This window comes from Schistocerca nitens, chromosome 2, assembly GCF_023898315.1.
Source record: "Schistocerca nitens isolate TAMUIC-IGC-003100 chromosome 2, iqSchNite1.1, whole genome shotgun sequence".
Taxonomy (NCBI): Eukaryota; Metazoa; Arthropoda; class Insecta; order Orthoptera; family Acrididae; genus Schistocerca; species Schistocerca nitens.
The window spans coordinates 123,207,074-123,231,793 of record NC_064615.1 but is presented as its reverse complement, the minus strand read 5'-3'; the positions used below and the strand labels follow the sequence as shown (position 1 = coordinate 123,231,793).

Genomic DNA, 24,720 nt, shown 5'->3' with positions numbered 1-24,720 from the left:
ATGCCCGATCTCTATGGACCTTCAACTTATGAAGAATGCAAGTGTTTCAACGTAGGTGAATCACTTTCCTATGCGACAAGCCTGATTTAATTGTGTGACGTACATCTCTTCGATGCTGCTAACGCAGGAAATGCAACCAGTGAAAAAAAAATTGCTATCAGCTGTCAAAATAGATGTAATAGCGGGAAGTACCGAAGTGACACCGTGCAACGTGAATTTTTACGGAGCAATATGCTGAACTGCAGTTGCATAGGGTCGACCGCTTTGGCACAAGTAAAATAAAATCAACAAAAAAGGACAGATAACTGATCGATGGCATTATAGTTTGGACTAGCCAGAGAAACGATTTATATTGGTTGCGTCTGCAGTGTACAATTTTTCATTACACAAAAACCCGCCTTACATGAAGAAACAACCTAATGATCATCTACACGCATTTCGGTCGTATACCCTGAGTGTACGGTGGCCACACAAGAATTCACATTCTTTAGAGAGTTATATACTATCCAGCGTACAAACTACAGTATATCTCATTCGCTCGTTCGACGGAACGCGGGTTAAGCTGACCCCGGCAGCAGCGAACTATTTAGCCGGACTGCGGTAACTCCGCCTACCCAGGTCTTTCCGCGCTGCCTTTCGTCCTTGGCATTTTGCTTCGGGAATGGCGTTTTTGCCGCTGACGCTGAGATGTATAAAAGGTACCTAAAGAAGGGAGCAATGACGGTTAAATCACAGCACAAAGTGTTCGTCAGCAGCAAGTCACAGGAATGTTGCATATTCTTCTAAACTTTTTAATTTTCAACGTCCATTTTTTCTCCGTTCAAGAGAATTCCAATCGTATTGAACAGAAAATTTGTGTCTGCTGCTGTTACACTGAATACGCAGTTTGAGAGAGGCTGGACTAGTACACCCCAGGATAATTAAATTTTTTTTCAACCTGCTGAAGTAAACCCCAGTCCTCTCCTAGTTTCCTTGGAAAGCTGTACTAGAAAAGGTTTCATCAGCCCAGTGCTCCATTCACTGGTATATTCAACATACGCTGAATTAGAGGATTGCACTCACGTTGTTGTACATCACCGATGTGCTTCAATTTAGTTGAGTCTTTGGCTTCGATCACTTTTAATGTATAAATCATTCTTACAGTTGAAACTTCCTGGCAGATTAAAACTGTGTGCCGGACCGAGACTCGAACTCGGGACTTTTGCCTTTCGCGGGCAAGTGCTCTACCATCTGAGCTACCCAAGCACGACTCACGCCCCGTCCTCACAGCTTTACTCCTGCCAGTATCTCGCCTAGAGCACTTGCCCGCGAAAGGCAATCGTCCCGAGTTCGAGTCTCGGTCCAGCGCAGTTTTAATCTGCCAGGAAGTTTCATATCAGCGCACACTCCGCTGCAGAGTGAAAATTTCATTCTTACAGTTAAATGACACAAAGGGTGCATCGGAATAATTTACAGCAAACTAAGCTCATGCTAACTGTAAGTCACAATAATACGTTGCACATACGGTGATCAGAATTATTACTACTCTGATAAGTCACTTCAAGTGTTTGCAAACAGGTAGACCTGCGTAGCGAAACGCTTTTGGGTGACATCTTCCAAAATTTTTATACGAATCAACACTACCTGTAGTGTAAAAACCATCCCAAGTATAGGTTTTGGGACATGAGTTACATCTGGTGGAATGAACAATGCTACGGTTGATTAGAATTGTACCTTTTCTTCAACCGATTATATATAGCACTCAGACCCGACAAAGTTATTTCACCTGATAATAACGATAAATTTAGAACACAGCTGTATGCTAGGCTACATTCGCGTAACACACGCATTTTCTAAGAACTTTATTGGTTAAATTGCAAGGGTTATCTGATTTTAAGAATCAAGCGCACATTATTATTATTATTATTATTATTATTGTGTGTGTGTGTGTGGGGGGGGGGGAGATCAAGGTATTCTTAGTCGATTACAGTACAAAGGGAAAAGCTGTCGTTCAGGTACATCTGTCGCCCTCCTTAACCCGCAGGTAATGGTCTATTTATGGCGACTTTTACTACTTAGAATTGGAAGTTGCAAGAGCATTACTAAAAGACGTGAACGCTGCAGTCGAAAACTTTTTTTTTTAAGTGCATAATCATAAGGCACTTACTACGCAAAAGCATAATGAAGATGATATTAACACTGAAACTTTCTGATGTTTGTAACGCTGGAAAAAATTGTACTTAAGGGGGAGGGTGTAAAATCAGCAAAATTACGACATATTGCAAAATATGAATAGGTTGTGGTAACTGAAACAACTTCTACCTGCCAGGAGCTAGAGCTTGGATTTTCTGTTTACCGTGAGCGGTAGCCTTACCCATTAGGTTAGCTGACTACGACTCTAGGTCTGACCCTAACTTTCACCGTCATACGTGTTTCCTCATGTTCCTTACTAGCAATTTTAAATGGTTCTCCACTACGGATTAGGGCGACCAGACTCACGGATGTAACAAAGCACTGCGGCTCATTCTGCCACATGGAATATATACCAATGAAGTTAATTTCACTGACACGAAATAAATGGAATCTAAGAACGTAAATTTAATGAAATGTTGATATACGAAGAGAGGTCTCAATCACATCTGGGGTTACCTTGGCGTGTATGTAGGCAGCACTATCTTATTCCACATAGCCATTTCGTCTATTGTGTTTTCTTCGTAACCTCTTCCTTTCGACCACCGCCATTACGCAGGACACTGCACACGAATCTACACTGTTTTTGCACTGCCTACTTATTATTATGACACACTATATTGTTAGTACGTGAGGCTGACAACGAGTGTAAACATTCCGTGGCAGCCGGAAGTCCGCCGATTTACACATATCATAAATGGCCACATTACAGTGTGCAATTAATATATACGTAATATCCGCCATATTTCTATATGTAGAACACTGATACGTGTAGAAATTCTGTGTGCTTGTTGAACGACTACGTTCTACCCATTGAAAAAGTATTCTGCTTCACCAACACTTTTCATTTGCACGTTCACATGAAATATATCTGCTGCACATACAGTCTGCAAAGAACATATATAATTTGCTGAATTAACGCCCAAACGTCAACGTGTATATTCATAAGGCACCCGCAAAGCGATTACTTGTTTTTAATGACCGAGATCACAAAGTTATACATGAAAGAGGCCAGAGCTGTAGCAGCCCTTCTACGTTTATGTTCTTTGAACTGGAAGAAAATTATACCTCGCGCATATTAAGATCCAAAATTATGTTACCCGACAGCTTGAGAACATAAGGACAGTGGAGAGAAATGTACGGTGGAGTATACGAAGGCAAGATTTGCCTAACATCCCTGACAATTACATTCGGTGTTAATTTTCCAGTGGCGGTCAACAGCGCAGAAACAACGCGCAAAGTTGTGGCGTCACTAGGTACGCCCAGCACGGACAGGGTATGTCACATACACTTATCTTGAACACTCAATAGCCAACACTTCTGGAATCTTAACACTATACCAGTTTGCTATACAAAACTCTTTCAAGTGTTATTTTACGTAATACAAATCACTACAACGGGATATACTTTTAACTACGACGCGTGACAAGCGAAAAGTTCAGCGCAATATTGAACATAATGAATTTCGAAGGCAGAAAGTTTATCTATTTGCTCTCATTTCACTTACTGCTGTCCACCGAAGCTGAAGAACCCGTTCTCCAATAGTATGTTTTCAAAGCTGTATACAATAATTTGTGCTTACAGCAGCTGCAAAAATACCGAACATTAAGGACAAAAATCATATAAAGCGTATGTAATCATAATATACATAAAAATTTAATATTTATGAAAATGTGAAACATGAAAACCGACAAATACGTCATTTCCTTTGTTGCGGAATGCATTCATTAAATAAAATGGCGCAGTAACAGAACTGTGGTACCTATTATGTTTCCATTTTTATACACAGAACCCACATCAAATTCAAATGTGTCAGGAGATGGGTTTCACCAGAATTTCGTCCTCCATGACTATCACTCTCTTCAACGTCACCTTTAGTTCCTGGTACGATATTCCATCTGCTGTCAGCATTCCCTATCTTCTACCTTTGCTTCTTCTCTCTTCTGTTAGCCCGTCAGTGACAGTTACTCAGCAAACTACTTTTTTCCCCGTTACAATGCCTGAGCCAGTTCGCTACTGTTTACCTGTTACACAGGGTCTTTCAAAATGAACATCCAATGCCAATCAATCCTTGGGCTTGATTTTAATGTACAAGTAGTACACTGAAGCTTTTATTTACAAAAGAAAAGTCCGAGTTTACAAGGGTATATCTTTTATATACATGTATATTCAAACATGGGGTACTTTTTACAATTTGGTTTAGGTTCAAAAAGTTTCAATTATCGTTCACATGTGTTCAAAACACTAATATCGGGCGAACTTTGAGGCCAATATTGCGACGAGGGATCCGTACGCCTCCTTACCACGGCAGTACCGTATGCGCTACGAGGATCACACCGGGTAGTTTTGACTGAACTGCACCTGTGGAACGCCTTTTATTACTGTTATTGTGTTAACGCCATCTCGACTCGACGCACACTACGTAACAAATCAGCGATCGAGCTAGCTGCACCATGAAGCCCCTAAAGGCAAACACGGAAACTTACAACTGAAGTAATGGCAAACTGTTTTGATGCGCAAGTTCACTAAGCAGCTCTTATTTTTTATTTTTTTATTTACGTAAGGTCGTAAAAAGTTCACTTGAGAAACTTCAACAAAGGAATTTATTACATGCTAGGAATTTCGTGAGTTGATGGATGGGTGGATATAGATTAACGCGCTGAACGGCTAGGTCGGCATCGATTAGAATTTACCTAGAGGCCACGAGCACACACATTTTGATACTTGTGGGAGTCCTGAGTATTAGGGCAAACAGAAAAGTTCAGAGATGTAATCCTCCTCCCACCGAAAACATTAACTCCACTGGAATCAATACATTTGATTCTGCTATTTCATAATTCACCCATTACACTGATTTTGGTTCTACGGCGTACTGTACATGTCTAAAGCATAGTATCTTCGATGAAAAATGCTCAACCCATTTTTTTTTCTTTGTAACACAATGCGAAATCTAAGAAACAGGATGTGTAACGGAAGATCTTTAAAACCTGGATGCTTTGCTTACGTCATCGGGGCGCTTCTGCTGCATGATCTTTTTGACGCGCTAATCTTCGTTATTTATTTAATTCATTACGAAATGGATACCCCAATAACAATGCTCAATGGGTGACCTTTCCCAAATACTGAATTCTGCAAAGATCCTGAGGAAAAAAGAAAGTCAACCAGACCCCACGCGTTTTTCAGCGGCTTTCGTCTTCCTCAGCCCATTACAATAACTGACTACGTCTGTACCGACAGTGTTTGTCAGACAAATTGTTGTTTATTAATGAATCGTCGACTGAAATATTTGTGTTTTCGGTACGCGCGCAGTCGGGCGACGCTTCAATTGACGCGGGCCATGTTCACACACGTCCGTGTGCAAGTCTGCACATGCAAATACTACGAGGAGCACGCTGCAGACAGAATGCACAGTCGTCTTCTGCTGCGGTTCTCTCTCCAAGCATAGCTATCAGTAATTCTCCAAAGGATAGTTGCGTACGTGAATTTACGACTGAATTCATAGAACCGTGTAAACCAAAATTAAGAGCAAATGATATAGTGGATTGTAATAAAAAAATAAGGAGCACGACAAACTAGTTCCCTAACTTTAATACATCTACATCTACATTCATACTCCGCAAGCCACCCAACGGTGTGTGGCGGAGGGCACTTTACGTGCCACTGTCATTACCTCCCTTTCCTGTTCCAGTCGCGTATGGTTCGCGGGAAGAACGACTGTCTGAAAGCCTCCGTGCGCGCTCTAATCTCTCTAATTTTACATTCGTGATCTCCTCGGGAGGTATAAGTAGGGGGAAGCAATATACTCGATACCTCATCCAGGAAAGCATCCTCTCGAAACCTGGCGAGCAAGCTACACCGCGATGCAGAGCGCCTCTCTTGCAGAGTCTGCCACTTGAGTTTATTAAACATCTCCGTAACGCTATCACGGTTACCAAATAACTCTGTGACGAAACGCGCCGCTCTTCTTTGGATCTTCTCTATCTCCTCCGTCAACCCGATCTGGTACGGATCCCACACTGATGAGCAATACTTAAGTATAGGTCGAACGAGTGTTTTGTAAGCCACCTCCTTTGTTGATGGACTACATTTTCTAAGCACTCTCCCAATGAATCTCAACCTGGTACCCGCCTTACCAACAATTAATTTTATATGATCATTCCACTTCAAATCGTTCCGCACACATACTCCCAGATATTTTACAGAAGTAACTGCTACCAGTGTTTGTTCCGCTATCATATAATCATACAATAAAGGATCCTTCTTTCTATGTACTCACAATACATTACATTTGTCTATGTTAAGGGACAGTTGCCACTCCCTGCACCAAGTGCCTATCCGCTGCAGATCTTCCTGCATTTCGCTACAATTTTCTAATGCTGCAACTTCTCTGTATACTACAGCATCATCCGCGAAAAGCCGCATGGAACTTCCGACACTATCTACTAGGTCATTTATATATATTGTGAAAAGCAATGGTCCCACAACACTCCCCTGTGGCACGCCAGAGGTTACCTTAACGTCTGTAGACGTCTCTCCATTGATAACAACATGCTGTGTTCTGTTTGCTAAAAAATCTTCAATCCAGCCACACAGCTGGTCTGATATTCCGTAGGCTCTTACTTTGTTTATCAGGCGACAGTGCGGAACTGTATCGAACGCCTTCCGGAAGTCAAGAAAAATAGCATCTACCTGGGAGCCTGTATCTAATATTTTCTGGGTCTCATGAACAAATAACGCGAGTTGGGTCTCACACGATCGCTGTTTCCGGAATCCATGTTGATTCCTACATAGTAGATTCTGGGTTTCCAAAAACGACATGATACTCGAGCAAAAAACATGTTCTAAAATTCTACAACAGATCGACGTCAGAGATATAGGTCTATAGTTTTGCGCATCTGCTCGACGACCCTTCTTGAAGACTGGGACTACCTGTGCTCTTTTCCAATCATTTGGAACCCTCCGTTCCTCTAGAGACTTGCGGTACACGGCTGTTAGAAGGGGGGCAAGTTCTTTCGCGTACTCTGTGTAGAATCGAATTGGTATCCCGTCAGGTCCAGTGGACTTTCCTCTGTTGAGTGATTCCAGTTGCTTTTCTATTCCTTGGACACTTATTTCGATGTCAGCCATTTTTTCGTTTGTGCGAGGATTTAGAGAAGGAACTGCAGTGCGGTCTTCCTCTGTGAAACAGCTTTGGAAAAAGGTGTTTAGTATTTCAGCTTTACGCGTGTCATCCTCTGTTTCAATGCCATCATCATCCCGGAGTGTCTGGATATGCTGTTTCGAGCCACTTACTGATTTAACGTAAGACCAGAACTTCCTAGGATTTTCTGTCAAGTCTGTACATAGAATTTTACTTTCGAATTCACTGAACGCTTCTCGCATAGCCCTCCTTACGCTAACTTTGACATCGCTTAGCTTCTGTTTGTCTAAATCTAGCCTAACGCGAAGCATGAAAGGGTTGAAAGCAAAATTAACAACCTCCGTGGCGCATACAGAAGGGATTTAAAGGAAGTTCAGCAGTCAAAGCGTTCTGAAGAATACAGTACTTCTTACTGTACGTTATTCTTATCCCTGTTATAGACTTTTCCTCGGTAACAGAAACTTCCAGATCTGAGAGAGTAATGTGTGCAGAAGCACATTTAAGTAACAAGAAAGTATGCAATATACAAAATGCCATTATGGTTTGTTGTTTCAATCGAAGTATTGAAAATTCTGAATCTGCCGAATAAAATTCCAAATTTCCAAAACTCTTCGAGCCCTTGACAAGATGTAGTGATGGCGAATATCCTCCGCCAAATTCTTCTAACTGCGTGAAATACTTCGTCCTCAATGGAAACAAACAATAGATCCCTACATGTTTTACGGTTCGGAATGTTGAGCGTATTATCCTTCAGCCTTCCGTTATACTCAGATATTCAAGGACACCACCGTCAGAAACGCAGCCGTTGACTCCAAAACTAACCAGAATAAATTCATAGCTGACATTAACTACACTCGCTAAAACTAAACTCTGATAATCTTTGTACTTAAAATATAATGATCCAATATTTGCTGGATAAGTGGCCCCGTACATGCTCTCCACCGACGGCACCTAGTGCAAGTGGGAATTTCCATCTTACTTCGAATTCCTTTGCAATTTGCCCCCTGTCGGCTTCGGGCTTTGGAAACTAAAAATAAAACAGAAACGTCTTCAGTGAAAACTAGCCTGAAATCCACAACAAGATTTTAAAGTAGTTTTGCAACTATTTTGTTTTACTGTTCTTTAATTTCACTTTATATTACTTTATTTAAGAGTATGCCTACACTCTAATTACTTCTCTTTTTGCAGGACCCACAAGACGACCTGTCTCCACAGAATGTAAACACAAATGAGGATGAAATGGATATGTTGAAATTAGACTCGGGAGACTGTAGTATATTTGAAGGTATTCCTACACCACCATCATCTTCCTCGTTCAATAGCATTTCATCGACGTCGAAGTGTGTGTCGGCCGGCCGGTGTGGCCGTGCGGTTAAAGGCGCTTCAGTCTGGAACCGCGTGACCACTACGGTCGCAGGTTCGAATCCTGCCACGGGCATGGATGTGTGTGATGTCCTTAGGTTAGTTAGGTTTAATTAGTTCTAAGTTCTAGGCGACTGATGACCTCAGAAGTTAAGTCGCATAGTGCTCAGAGCCATTTGAACCATTTTGAAGTGTGTGTCTATCAGGAAGTCAGCAAAGAGGCCGATGAAAGAAGCACTGTCGGCAGTGACTATTAAACAAACTGAAATGGAAGAAGATGCTACTGGTGCAGCTGGTACCGAGTATACTGGAGGTGTCAAATAAGTTACGAAGAATTTGCGGTTTTGGAATCTGAAAACAACTGTTCAGTTACTAAGTTTTTTAAAGTTTGGATTGAAACGAAAGCAGCTCTTATTAACGAGATTGGCACAACGTCACATTCGTCAATTCTGCTTTTTAATGATGAACAAAAATCGTATATCTTGTATAAATGAATACTTCGTTAGACAAGAGTAAAAAAGCATATCTATATTGAAAGGATGTATAAAGCATAGCCTAAGAAATATAACAATAAACTCCAATTGTCACCTTTAGGAATTCGTGTCTTAGTACTTTATTGTGGCACGACACGCTTCCGTAACGATGTCGCTCAACGGTCATGATATCGTAGCAGAAAATTTCGCATTAGTATAGCTTCTGTCAGTTGCAAAAAACCTCCGTGTTACTTCATGTCTTTCATAAATACTTACGGATTTTCTCGTTAGTGACATTTCTCCTTATATACGGATTAGCATAAAGCAATAAAAAAATCTCTTTGCCCATTCTTAGGCAGTTAAATCCTATTTTTCAATTTTAAGCTCCTTCGAAAGATTGACCTGTGAAAATGTTACACGTTTCAGAAGCCAACCTTTTGTCGATTTTCCCCCCACATTGATATTTTTCTTTTTATAACTTCAGAAATAATAGCACTAGACAATTATCTCATAAGCAAATTTACTTAATTTTGTCATGGCCAGAAAATACTCTACACGCTCCGACTACTGATTCTGGACTCCTCGAAAGCTACACTGTGGTTAGAAGGTGCATAATGTGAACTGTTACTGCCGACCAATGTACAGTGGAGCGGTGCGAACATTGTTCAGACAAACCTGAACGTGGAAACGGTCCTTATGACCCATGTTTCGTCCACAGTTACATAACGATATTTGCATAAACTTTGCAAAAAGTTTCCTAGGATTATCTACTGCAGCTTTCGAAATGGCTGCCATTCCAACATAGTGTGGTGGAATTCTGTTACAATTCAATAAATATTACTGTTCGTGTCTTCAGAAGAAACTTCAACCGGGCTACATTAAGGGAGGGCAGGGGGAGGGATATATCCATGCCTCCGACCTATGAACTGACTTGATACACCTAACCAAACAGCGGCCCTGGACTTCTAAACACTGTTACATGGCTTTTTCAAATTAAGAAATGATTGGTAGAGAAGCGGTAAGAATATTTTCATCACAATAAATCACAAACAGCATAATATGTAGTTGTAGAAAACAAACACAATGCCGTTGTACTTGAAATATTACATCGATGTCTCTTGCTACATATATTTTTTTCACTCTGCAATGGTAAGTGCTGCAAAGTCAATTTCTCTATTTGCTATAAAAACTAAGTGACGCACCGAGAAATTTCAATGAACACTGATCAACCTGCTATTCGGAGTATGGCCTTTTCGCCTGTGTCCCTGTTATTCATTCCCCTGTGGCTTCTACACAGTGCATATACCGACAGTGAATCAGTTGAGTTGTAATTATGTCAAATTCTGGGAACGGAGGCTTTCTCGTCGAATTTTATTGGTGAAATCTTCTCAGATTACCAGCCAGGGGAAAAGCCTCCTTTCCATTCTCAGCTTTATCACCCTGGACACTCGACACATGACATACAGGGCAGAGCACTTTAAAGAAGCGCGGACCACGCCGCCCAACCGAAGGCACACGCATAATATTATCTATAACCACTAATCACAGACACGAACGTAGTAAGAATGACGGAAAACCAAGGACATTTACACACACCATCGAAAGCCACATAGCTGCTGTCAGCACTACAACACTGGATAAGTATGTAACACTGTGTCACACTAGCATTAACGTAATGAAATTTAAGAAAACTACTGAAAGCCCAAGGCATTATCACTGCACGAAAAATGATGAGCAATGCGCCATAGGTAGACGTGTGAATCTCTTCGAATCATCACTGACGCCGCCTGCAACTTATCATACAGCACAGATCCTCCCTTAAAATCGCTTGATTTCTAATTCCTCCCCAGTGTGTGGGTTGCAGAGCATGCGGTACTATCGCGCAGGCTTGTTCCGCGGCCAACCAACGTTAATGAGCGTCTCGCCGAAAAGGAAGTTCTGAGTGGCGAACACTTGGCCACAGCTCAAGCAGATTGCGGAAGGCTCGCGCTGACCTCCAGTGCTATCCATGTCTTCGCAACTTTCGTTTAAAAAACATGGGCCACCCTTAAGCTACATAAACGGTTGACGATGTCCACTGTGATCAATGAGGGTTATTGTAACCCATCGACTGCCTTCGCAGTCGCACAGAAGAGTTAATATGGAGTCGAACGTTAAATGAAATTGCATGCCATCACGTAATGTAAATAAAATCGCACAAATTCTCAAACAGCTGTTTCTAAGTGTACATACGCAGAATGAAAATGCAAGAACGCGCAACTGAAACATAGACCGTGCGAAACAAAAGAGCATAATTAAAAAATATCCCAAATAACAAGCAGAAAAGTTCACGCGATATGGAAAATTGTTTACAATTTCCTTCCAACTTAACTCAGCAATAGATACTCGGCAGAAAATCTCCGCCCCTAAAGAAACAATATGTATTTACTACATAACAGAGGGAATGGTATACCTTCTAACTATGCAGCGAAGCCAAAGCTAAATACAGCGTTATTAAAAAAAAAAAAAAAAAAAAAAAAAAAAAAAAAAAAAAAAAAAAAAAGCCTAACGTCACCCTGTCAATAATGCCTAAATCATTCACATGTGTTCAACACTAAACTAAATTTATTATTCCATAATTATCTGCCTGCGTACCACAACCGGAAGAGGCGCAGAAAACTTGGGTCATTGACGAAACTGTCAGCGGTGCAGGAAGCGCAAAAGCAGTTTAGTGTACATCACATACGCTGCAAACAAACATCAGTTTCAGTCAACCCAGAACTTGCAACGCATTCTCTCGTTCCTTCTTCCTCCTATATCTGACTTTGGATGTCTATGGGCGAAGTAGCCTCGCTCGTTATGTGTCGTAAATGTCGTGTTCTTAAAAAAATGTAAACGGTTGTGAATACACTGGAATGGTGTTAATGTGATGTTCTCGCACACCGTAGACCCAATTATGTTAGCAGCAATGTAGGTCCCGAAAACCACTACACTCTGTACCCTTAAGTTCAGGTCGGATGATGCAGAGGATACGGTACTGTAATTTCACAATTGACTGTGTAACTTTATACCGTTTAATAATCTCGACACAAACATGGTAAAAAAAAAGACTCAAAACCGAAAACTATGAAAAGTTCAAGATTGCGTAGTAGATTATATGCTATTAGCATAAAGATCAAATAGCTTCATCTGAGAATGAAAATAAGCTCATGAACCTACTGAATATAGCACAAAAAGTACTGCAACGTCTCTGAGTGACAACTACAAATGTGTACTCCATCTATGTGGAATTCCTTTCCAACTGATACCGTTTGTTGTAATTGTGCGTGCAATTTTTGCTACGGAACTAGCTAACATTTAAAGAGATACATACTTTACCCTCATATCATAATGCTCTAAACATCCTATTCGATGGGACTGTGTTCGTGATGGGTAAAATACGCTGATCAGAGCGGACCAAGTTGAGTGACTCAAATACCAAAAACCATACGGATCCTTCCGTCGGTTGGGTTCTCATCTCGCTCGACGAAAGGACTATGCATAAAGTGGCAGGTGCGACTAATGTACCTGTGCACGTGACAGCGAACGTCTGGGCGGCCCGTGCAAGAATGTTCAAGGGCAAGCGCATGGCCTTGGCACCAGTGGTTCAGTGTTCGGGCAACGGCCTGGGCTGGACTAGCGCGCCTGTCGAGCCGGCTGGCCGCGCGAGAGCGCGCACGCAGCACGCTTGCCAACCCATCGAACAACTGTCGACTACCCGCGCCTCAGTCTAAGCTGGTGTGACGCGGCGGTTGGCAGCTTCCTCGCAGCTGCACTTGCCATCCGCCGTAGGCTAGTATGGCGGTGTCGCTGAACACCAGAACCGCGAGGCTTTTCCGTACCTAAAATCTTAGCAGCGGTCAAACTGATCACAATGCCAGAGTTACTCGTTTCTATTTTGGCACACTGCTAACAGCAATTAAACCCTCGTTTATTAAAAGAACAATCTGCTAAAGTCTTTCAATATTTTTATTTGTACTAAATTTTTATATGTATGCGAATGGATTCATTGACTTGAGATCACTTTCATATCTTTTCCTCACGCTGGAGACGCTCATGTTAATCGCCTTGTTAAATCTTGATACACTGCGCTACCGTCTACGTTTTTCACTCAATGGTTCCACTTCATGATTTGACCAACTGATTAATACAGGATACACTTTTCGGTATCATTTATCACTTCTCGTTATTTTCCTTTTTCCTGGTACACTGTAGAAATTGCTTACGGCTGACAACTTTCCCCGTATCTCCTCTGCCACGGCGCCAAACACCGATCTCGACCAAGTCTAATATATTGTGAAAAATTTGTACTGACCGTCTTCGTGAAGCGGCTTTCATTTGATACGTCCATTATCTACTTTCCACACTAATGAATAACGCATCTACCTTAGTTGGAAATGCTCTTGGCTGTGTTTTTTCCTAATGAAATCAAAACAAAATTGTTGTTGTTGTTGTTGTTGTTGTCTTCAGTCCTGAGACTGGTTTGATGCAGCTCTCCATGCCACTCTATCCTGTGCAAGCCTCTTCATCTCCCAGTACCTACTGCATCCTACATCCTTCTGAATCTGCTTAGTGTATTCATCTCTTTGTCTCCCTCTACGATTTTTACCCTCCACGCTGCCCTCCAATGCTAAATTTGTGATCCCTTGATGCCTCAAAACATGTCCTACCAACCGATCTCTTCTTCTAGTCAAGTTGTGCCACAAACTTCTCTTCTCCCCAATCCTATTCAATACCTCCTCATTAGTTACGTGATCTACCCACCTTATCTTCAGCATTCTTCTGTAGCACCACATTTCGAAAGCTTCTATTCTCTTCTTGTCCAAACTATTTATCGTCCATGTTTCACTTCCATACATGGCTACAGCCCATACAAATACTTTCAGAAACGACTTCCTGACACTTAAATCTATACTCGACGTTAACAAATTTCTCTTCTTCAGAAACGATTTCCTTGCCATTGCCAGTCTACATTTTATATCCTCTCTACTTCGACCATCATCAGTTATTTTACTCCCTAAATAGCAAAACTCCTTTACTACTTTAAGTGTCTCATTTCCTAATCTAATCCCCTCAGCATCACCCGATTTAATTTGACTACATTCCATTATCCTCGTTTTGCTTTTGTTGATGTTCATCTTATATCCTCCTTTCAATACACTGTTCATTCCGTTCAACTGCTCTTCCAAGTCCTTTGCTGTCTCTGACAGAATTACAATGTCATCGGCAAACCTCAAAGTTTTTACTTCTTCTCCATGAATTTTAATACCTACTCCGAATTTTTCTTTTGTTTCCTTTACTGCTTGCTCAATATACAGATTGAACAACATCGGGGAGAGGCTACAACCCTGTTTCACTCCCTTCCCAACCACTGCTTCCCTTTCATGCCTCTCGATTCTTATAACTGCCATCTGGTTTCTGTACAAATTGTAAATAGCCTTTCGCTCATTGTATTTTACCCCTGCCACCTTCAGAATTTGAAAGAGAGTATTCCAGTCAACATTGTCAAAAGCTTTCTCTAAGTCTACAAATGCTAGAAACGTAGGTTTGCCTTTTCTTAATATTTCTTCTAAGGTAAGTCGTAAGGTTGTGTTCCAACATTTCTACGGAATCCAAACTGATCTTCCCCGAGATCGGCTTCTACCAGTTTTTCCATTCGTCTGTAAAGAATTCGCGTTAGTATTTTGCAGCTGTGACTTATTAAACTGATAGTTCGGTAATTTTCACATCTGTCAACACCTGCTTTCTTTGGGATTGGAATTATTATATTATTCTTGAAGTCTGTGGGTATTTCGCCTGTCTCATACATCTTGCTCACCAGATGGTAGAGTTTTGTCATGACTGGCTCTCCCAAGGCCATCAGTAGTTCTAATGGAATGTTGTCTACTAACGGGGCCTTGTTTCGACTCAGGTGTTTCAGTGCTCTGTCAAACTCTTCACGCAGTATCTTATCTCCCATTTCATCTTCATCTACATCCTCTTCCATTTCCATAATATTGTCCTCAAGTGCATTGACCTTGTATAAACCCTCTATATACTCCTTCCACCTTTCTGCCTTCCCTTCTTTGCTTAGAACTGGTTTGCCATCTGAGCTCTTGATATTCATACAAGTGGTTCTCTTCTCTCCAAAGGTCTCTTTAATTTTCCTGTAGGCAGTCTACATCCTTACATTTGTCCTCTAGCCATCCCTGCTTAGCCATTTTGCACTTCCTGTCGATCTCATTTTTGAGACGTTTGTATTCCCTTTTGCCTGCTTCATTTACTGCATTTTTATATTTTCTCCTTTCATCAATTAAATTCAATATTTCTTCTGTTACCCAAGGATTTCTATTAGCCCTCGTCTTTTTACCTACTTGATCCTCTGCTGCCTTCACTACTTCATCCCTCAGAGCTACCCATTCTTCTTCTACTGTATTTCTTTCCCCCATTCCTGTCAATTGTTCCCTTATGCTCTCCCTGAAACTCTCTACAACCTCTGGTTCTTTCAGTTTATCCAGGTCCCATCTCCTTAAATTCCCACCTTTTTGCAGTTTCTTCAGTTTCAATCTGCAGTTCATAACCAATAGATTGTGGTCAGATCCACATCTGCCCCTGGAAATGTCTTACAATTTAAAACCTGGTTCCTAAATCTCTGTCTTACCATTATATAATCTATCTGATACCTATTAGTATCTCCAGGATTCTTCCAGGTATACAACCTTCTTTTATGATTCTTGAACCAAGTGTTAGCTATGATTAAGTTATGCTCTGTGCAAAATTCTACAAGGCGGCTTCCTCTTTCATTTCTTCCCCCCACTCCATATTCACCTACTATATTTCCTTCTCTCCCTTTTCCTACTGACGAATTGCAGTCACCCTTGACTATTAAATTTTCGTCTCCCTTCACTACCTGAATAATTTCTTTTATCTCGTCATACATTTCATCAATTTCTTCATCATCTGCAGAGCTAGTTGGCATATAAACTTGTACTACTGTAGTAGGCATGGGCTTTGTGTCTATCTTGGCCACAATAATGCGTTCACTATGCTGTTTGTAGTAGCTAACCCGCACTCCTATTTTTTTATTCATTATTAAACCTACTCCTGCATTACCCCTATTTGATTTTGTATTTATAACCCTGTAATCACCTGACCAAAAGTCTTGTTCCTCCTGCCACCGAACTTCACTAATTCCCACTATATCTAACTTTAACCTATCCATTTCCCTTTTTAAATTTTCTAACCTACCTGCCCGATTAAGGGATCTGACATTCCACGCTCCGATCCGTAGAATGCCAGTTTTCTTTCTCCTGATAACGACGTCCTCCTGCGTAGTCCCCGCCCGGAGATCCGAATGGGGGACTATTTTACGTCCGGAATATTTTACCCAAGAGGACGCCATCATCATTTAATCATATAAAATTATGCTTCGAAAATCGTATTAGAGCTTTTTAAAAAAAACGTGGAATTGAAATTTTGTAAGTTCGTTCATTTATCTGTATCTATTTACACTCCGAGAAGCCACCGTATGGTGCGTGAGAGGGATATCTAGTACAACTAGTAGTGATTTTCTTTCCTTTTCCGCTCGCAAATAATGCGAGCTATAATTTCTCTTATCTTCGTGCTCCTTACGATAGATTTACGTTGGCGGCAGTATAATCGTTCTGCAGACGGCTTCAAATAATCTGCCGTACTCCGAATGATTTCCGAGAAAGAACACAATTAGGCCGCTATTTACCGGAGGACACTAGTGAAGCCACTTGTGACGTCACCAGTGGCGCCGCCAGATGCCAGAGGTTTCGGTGCACTGTCTTACGAGCTGTGGCGGGAGCATTTAGCCGACAACAACTAGCTATGCCACTGATCCGCTGGCTGCCGGGCCCGGCAACAGCTCTGTCCACTTTTGAGTTGCCCAAGACCGTCAAGGAGCAGTGCGGTATATGATGGAGTCTATTAGCCGCAGGGGACTGACTAGTGGTGCTACATTTCCCCCAACAGACCTGCGCGCGCTACGAGCACGAGCGCCCAGCCCCACAGTCCTGCATACAAGACTGCAATGAATGCATCTAGCTCAGCAACGTTGCACACGAACTGTTGTGACCACGTTGATCGTGGGCTTCTTTGTTGCCAGGTGCCTAATCTAACACGTTTTAGCGCTGTGCCATTTATAAACAGCAGCCAAAAATTAGTAGCGTTGTCAGTTTTGATGTGTGTGTGTGTGTTTTTTTTTTTTTTTTAATCTCAAATGGCTCAAAAATCATGTTTACGTCGTCTTCCAGGTGCATTCAAGATATGATCAAAAAATCTCCTCTGTCCTGCCTTTGCCGAACTCCGAGAAGTCATCAAAAATGGTGAAAGCAACTAATACCTATTACTTCATCCCCCTCTCCCTGTGTTATATCGACTGTCATTCCTTCCTGAGTAACAGGCTGGTTTTGATGGAAGAGAGTGTTCCTGCTGCAACACACTGTCTGCTTCGAACACATTACATACATTCGACTGATTCACCAGTGACTTGAATATAACCATCATTACCACTTTTTATTTTCATTTCAGTTTCACTGCCTTTATGCTCTTAAGCTGGAAATAGCCGCAGAAATTTTAAGTATACCATTCCTAGCCCGCCCGGTTAGCCGTGCGATCTAACGCACTGCTTTCCGGGTGGGAAGGCGTGCCGGCCCCAGCACGAATACGCCCGGCGGATTAGTGTCGAGGTACGGTGTGCTGGCCAGTTTTGGATGTTTTTTAAGGCGTTTTTCACTCTGCCTCGGCGAATGCAGGCAGGTTCCCCTTATTCTCCTTCAGTTACACTACGGCGGCGATTGCTGCGCAAACACTTTACCACGCAAACATTGGGGTTACACCCGTCTGGTGTGAGAAGTTCCCAGGGGGGTCCACAGAGGGCCGAACAGCACAACCATCCTGGGTTCGGTGTGGGGCGGCGGTGGGCTGACTAGACTGCTGTAGCCTGTTGCGGGGTTGTATACCCCTGCGGGCTACGGCGGGGACGAAGCCTCTCCGTCGTTTCTAGGTCCCAAATTCCATACAATACAATACCACTCCTATCTCGTCTGATTTCTTACGACCTATTCTAAGTAACTGAATCACGAACAACACACAACACTTTAGGTAATAGCGAAACGAGGAAGCTTCAGCGTACATTGCAGCATCACGTTACTAACATGAAAGAAAAGTCTGGTTTATTAATATAACACCAATTGGTATTTCTTCCTGTCTACTTTTGACGGTTACTTTATGTTCGTTACATTCATATTCCCCTTCCCACTGCACTTATTGCTAGTCCTAATATATTATTGTATATCTTTTCATTTCTCACATTTCCCAGTTTACTCACTATTATTCGTTCTTACATTCCATGTTACAAATCTCAATCAAGATAGTTACTTTTCCCCTCACCATTATTTCCCAATTTCCAATGCTCTCTTGAAAAAGTAGCCAACAGGAGATACGAGTGTGAGTTTATTGTCCCGAAATTGTTTTCAGAACCTGCCATACTCGAGAGATTCGCCTAGTGGGGCAAAGGATACCGCTTGGGTCTTTAAAGAAACGTTAAGTGGTCAAAATGACCTCTGTCGCAGTTCAATGTATACCTACGGATCGATAATTTCTATTTGTTGCAAAGAAATACAGTGCACAAAATTTTACGAAAACGTACATCACTATGCACATAACATTCCAAAAAAAGTCCGAAATTTTAGTGTCAAACTACATGGCGTAAAGGTTATTTGAGTCCATACGAAAATAGACCATCCAAGCACTTCTCCAGTATTAAAAATGCAATAGCTGATTAGTGACGCTGACACTATCAGTACTGAATATTCACACACTACTATGGAATTATACAAACCAGAAATGGTCGCATACACGTCTCTAGTCAAAGTAAAAATAACTTCCTGTTTCGAGAATTCCAACGTGTTGTGAAGCAGCAGCCGGAAAACGCCAGTAGGAACGATGAATTCAAAGTGTGGAGAGTTTTTCAAAAAACAATCTCTCACAGATTGTAAAATATGCTTTGAGGAAAAACAGTATGTGATCAAAAGTATCCGGACACCCCCAAAAACATGCATTTTTCATTTTAGGTGCATTGTGCTGCCACCTACTGCCAGGTACTCCGTATCAGCGACCTCAATAGTCTTCAGACATCGTGAGATAGCAGAATGGGGCGCTCCACGGAACTCACAGATTTCGAGCGTGGTCGGAAGATTGGGTGTCACTTGCTTCCTATGTCTGTACGCGAGATTTTCACACTCCTAAACATCCATAGGTCCACCATTTCCGATGCGATAGTGAAGTGGAAACGTGAAGGGACACGTACACCACAAAAGCGTGCAGGCCGACCTCGTCTGTTGACTGACAGAGACCGCCCACAGTGCAGAGGGTCGTAATGTGTAATAGGCAGACGTCTGTCCGGACCATCACACAGGAATTCCAAACTGCATCAGGATCCACTGCAAGTACTATGACAGATAGGAGGGAGGTGAGAAAACTTTGATTTCATGGTCGAGCGGCTGCTAATAAGCCACACAGCACGCCGGTAAATGCCAAACAACGCCTCGCTTGGTGTAAGGACCGTAAACACTGGACGATTGAACAGGGCTAAAACGTTGTGTGGAGTGACGAATCATGGTACATAGTGTGGCGATCCGATGGCAGGGTGTGGGTATGACGAATGCCCGGTGAACGTCACCTGCCAGCGTGTGTGTGCCAACAGTGAAATTCGGAGGCGATGGTGTTATGGTGTGGACATGTTTTTCATGGAGGGGGCTTACACCCCCTGTTGTTTTGCGTGGCACTATCACAGCATAGACCTACATTGATGTTCTTAGCACATTGTTGCTTTCCACCGTTGAAGAGCAATTCGGGTATGGTGAATCCATCTGTCAACACGCTCGAGCACTTGTTCATAATGCACGGCCTGTGGCGGAGTTGTCACACGACAATAATATCTCTGTAATGGACTGGCCTGCACGCGGTCCTGACCTTAATCCTAAAGAACACCTTTGGGATGGTTTGGAACGCCGAATTCGTGTCAGGCCACACCGACCGATATCGATACCTCTCCTCAGTGCAGCACTACGTGAAGAGTGGTCTGCCAGTCCCCAAGAAACTTTGCAAGACCTGACTGAATGTATGCCTGCGAGAGTGGAAGCTGTGATCAAGGCTAAGGGTGGGCCAACACCATACTGAATTCAAGCATTACCGATGGAGGGCGACACGAACTTTTAAGTTATTTTTGCCAGGTATCCCGATATTTTAGTTCACGTAGTGTATTTCCTTCGACGATAAAACCCAAAAGCACAATTATCTATGTCAAAAAGTTGGAAGCAAGGGGCTAAGATCAAGAAACCATCTCATCGGTATAATCCAAGGACAGAAATCACGTAAAAAACAACTGATTCCCACAGGAAACAATGAATAACGACGCAGAGCAAGTGGATAGTAGATAATGACATATGTCGGCAATGAACACGGAAGACATGACACTTATCCAAGTATTCAGAAACAACGTTCTTGATACTCAACAACCGCCAGGAGGGCGTATAAGAATCCTCAGCAGAGATCATAGATCTTAGTAAACAGGAGTATTTAGCACGAAGTTGTATTTAAGAAGATAAGCCCCAGAAACTGACATTCCCTGAAAAATTTTACCATCCATTTCGGGACATCCGACGGGGAAAATTAATCAAGGTGAAAAATGAAATAAACAGCACAGATATACCGACAACTTGCTTAGGATTTCTGCCCCTGTACCGAAAAGTGACGACATATTCGCCGTTTCCAGTATACAACTCCGCCGAATACAGATTATAATATTACCGCCAACCCATTGCCGCACGCGTAAAAAAAAAAAAAATTGTGATGAGCAGAGCAATTAACAAAATTAAACTCTATGTCATACTGATGAGTTCATCTTTATTGATGTACTTGCTCATGGACACTGCACAACTTATGTAGAATGTAGGAAAATAGCATTAGCTGTTATTTCGTGAGATTTTGGAAATGCGTCCGACGGAATGAATAACGAACACCAAAAGCAGGTGCTAACATTCAGATCTGTTTATTACTCGGGAAGCAACCCGCAAAAAAAAAAAAAAAATATATATATATATCACTCTACCCCTGAAGAAGACCTTCAACCGGAACACCTAAAAGTGAAAAGATATTATATGAATTGTTGAGAGGACATTAACAAAAGATTAAGATGGTGCGAAATACTGTATTTTCCAGATTTTTAACTGAAATCGCTGCATCTTTCCTCCCACCTGAAGCGAGAACACCCTGTCACTGAACACCCAATTCGATTTTACGCCACTTCGGCAGCTTCCTTGTCAATTCTGCTCAAAAATTCTATTATCTTCCTATTTAACAATACGAGGCCGAATGGATCCACAGAGACCTCCTCCTCCTTATTCTTCTTCTTCCATTGGCGCTACGTCCCATTAGCCTCCCCGATGATTTTCCACCATTGCTCTCTCGACTTCGGTGTAGACCTGTTATGGCAACCAACTCGGGCAGCGTCTTCTCCAACCTCACCACTTCATCTCAACCTCGGTCGACCTCTTGCTCTTCTTCCTCCAGGTTCCCTGCAGCAGACATTACTTGCAGAATGTCTCATCGAGTTATTACATGACCAGTCCATCTCAATCTACAGAGCTTTACGAACTTTACCTCATCATCCTCCTTATAGCAGGCATAAAGCTCGTCATTCCTTCGCCTTCAACTCACATTTTCATACACAGGTCGAAAGAGTCTATTCAACACACTTATTTCGTGTGATCTGTCTTTCGCCATGCTTTGTAATCGTTCATGTGTTTTAATCTTACGTAAGTATCGGCGTTTAATAGAGTCGGCACTTAATCTCTCGTGACTGAAGCTTGGATTTATAATGTCGGAGCATTCTAAAACAACATCGATTAGAAGCGCTTATGCGAGCTATAATTTCAGTAGAAGAGCAGCCATTTGCTTCTATCTTTGCGCTCATATAAGGGAAACATTCTATTCGTTTAAAAGTCATTTCATCAATGGTTACTACGAGCTGTAAGGGTTGATTTGTACCATCATTCATATACTTGGTCTTTCCTTCATTAATTTTCAAGCCCATCTTCTCTGCCCTCAGTTTTAGAGCTGAGAAGATACTTTGTAGATCTCTAAATTTTCTACTCATTAGGTTCAAATCATCTGCATAGCCCAACAGTTGAACAGACGTATAATAAGTAGTACCTCTTGTCTGGGTAACCTATCCACGCTCCAGTTTTTCGAGCACCAAATTGAAGAGTAGGAGGGAAAACCCATCTCCTTGCCTTAGCCCAGTTCGTGTGGGAAACTTTGGTGACAGCCTCGACTGCACACTCGCACAGTACACTGGGGGTACCTTAGGGTGTTCTCTATCAAACGCACCAACTTCTCAGGCACCCGAAATTCCCGCATTATCTCAAAGTTTAGTTCGATTTACTGTGTCATATGCACACTTGAAATCAATGATAAGATGGTGCACACCGACATTAAATTCGTTAGACTTTTCTACTATTTGCCGGATATATATCTTGTTCACAGCTGACTTTCCTTGTCTGAATCCACATCGATAATTCCAATAATGTTTTCTGCTATGGGTGACAGTCTACTAAACAAGGTATTTGACAATACTTTATATGCAATGTTTAGGAGTATTATGCCTCTGTAGTTGGCGCATTTGAATATATCTCCTTTCTTGTGCATCAAACACACTATGCCTACATTCCATTCTTCTGGCAACTCTTCCTTTTTCCAGGCAAGGCACAAAATCTTGTATACCCTGCGATTTAACTCAGCTCCTCCGGCTTTCAATAGTTCTGATGTTAGTAAACGTGTATACCGAGACTTGTGCACTACGAGGTGCATTCAAGTTCTAAGGCCTCCGATTTTTTTTCTCCGGACTGGAAAGAGATAGAAACATGCGCACTGTTTTAAAATGAGGCCGCGATCATTGTCAATACGTCCCAGAGATGGCAGCACCGTACGGAAGATGGAATTTTACCGCCAGCGGCGAGAATGAGAACTGTTTTAAATACTTAAAATGGCGACGTTTTTCTTACTTGAACAGCGTGCAATCATTCGTTTTCTGAATTTGCGTGGTGTGAAACCAATTGAAATTCATGACATATGGTGATGGAGTTATGAATGTGTCGAAAGTGCGTTCGTGGGTGCGACAGTTTAATGAAGGCAGAACATCGTGTGACAACAAACCGAAACAACCTCGGGCTCGCACAAGCCGGTCTGACGACATGATCGAGAAAGTGGAGAGAATTGTTTTGGGGGATCGCCGAATGACTGTTGAACAGATCGCCTCCAGAGTTGGCATTTCTGTGGGTTCTGTGCACACAATCCTGCATGACGACCTGAAAATGCGAAAAAGTGTCATCCAGGTGGGTGCCACGAATGCTTACGGACGACCACATGGCTGCCCGTGTGGCATGTTGCCAAGTAATGTTGACGCCCAACGACAGCATCAATGGAACTTTCTTTTCGTCGGTTGTGAGACGTGGATGCCATTTTTCAATCCAGAAACAAAGCGCCAGTCAGCTCAATGGAAGCACACAGATTCACCGCCACCAAAAAAATTTCGGGTAACAGCCAGTGCTGAAAAAATGATGGTGTCCATGTTCTGGGTGAGCGAGGGCGTAATCCTTACCCATTGCGTTCCAAAGGGCACTACGGCAACAGGTGCATCCTACGAAAATGTTTTGAAGAACAAATTCCTTCCCGCACTGCAACAAAAACGTCCGGGAAGGGCTGCGCGTGTGCTGTTTCACCAAGACAACGCACCCGCACATCGAGCTAACGTTACGCAACAGTTTCTTCGTGATAACAACTTTGAAGTGATTCCTCATGCTCCCTACTCACCTGACCTGGCTCCTAGTGACTTTTGGCTTTTTCCAACAATGAAAGACACTCTCCGTGGCCGCACATTCACCAGCCGTGCTGCTACTGCCTCAGCGATTTTCCAGTGGTCAAAACAGACTCCTAAAGAAGCCTTCGCCGCTGCCATGGAATCATGGCGTCAGCGTTGTGAGAAATGTGTACGTCTGCAGGGCGATTACGTCGAGAAGTAACGCCAGTTTCATCGATTTCGGGTGAGTAGTTAATTAGAAAAAAAATCGGAGACCTTAGAACTTGAATGCACCTCGTACAGTGAAATTTGAAGGTGTCACCGTGGTATCTAAAGGGACTATTTTTATCGTCAGGTGAAGAACTTCATCAAAGGAACTTCAACAATGCTCTTATCGAGATAGAAAAAGAAATCACTCTCCAGTCTACATCACCATCTCTCCTCGCCGGTATTTCGACAAATGAGACCTTACGCGTGGTCCTGTCAAATTGTTCTATGTGAGAGAACCTTTTATTAATGTAAAGTACGTTTGTTTTTCTCATGGAACTTTATAACAATCGTCTAATTGTAAAAATGCGGTGTTTATAAGGTGCGCGAGACGCCGAGAAGATTACCGTTTCCTCGGATTTAATGATGAACACAATCCCAGCACCTGTAAATTATCAACTGTAAAGTAATAAAATAACTTTTAC

The 24,720-nt window shown here is 42.2% G+C and overlaps 1 protein-coding gene across 6 annotated transcripts in view; it reads right to left on the bottom strand.

Annotated features, from left to right (window-relative positions):
• The window catches only part of LOC126235813 (pumilio homolog 2), a 633,911-nt gene that overhangs the window by 357,614 nt on the left and 251,577 nt on the right, over positions 1–24,720 (bottom strand). The window lies entirely within an intron of this gene.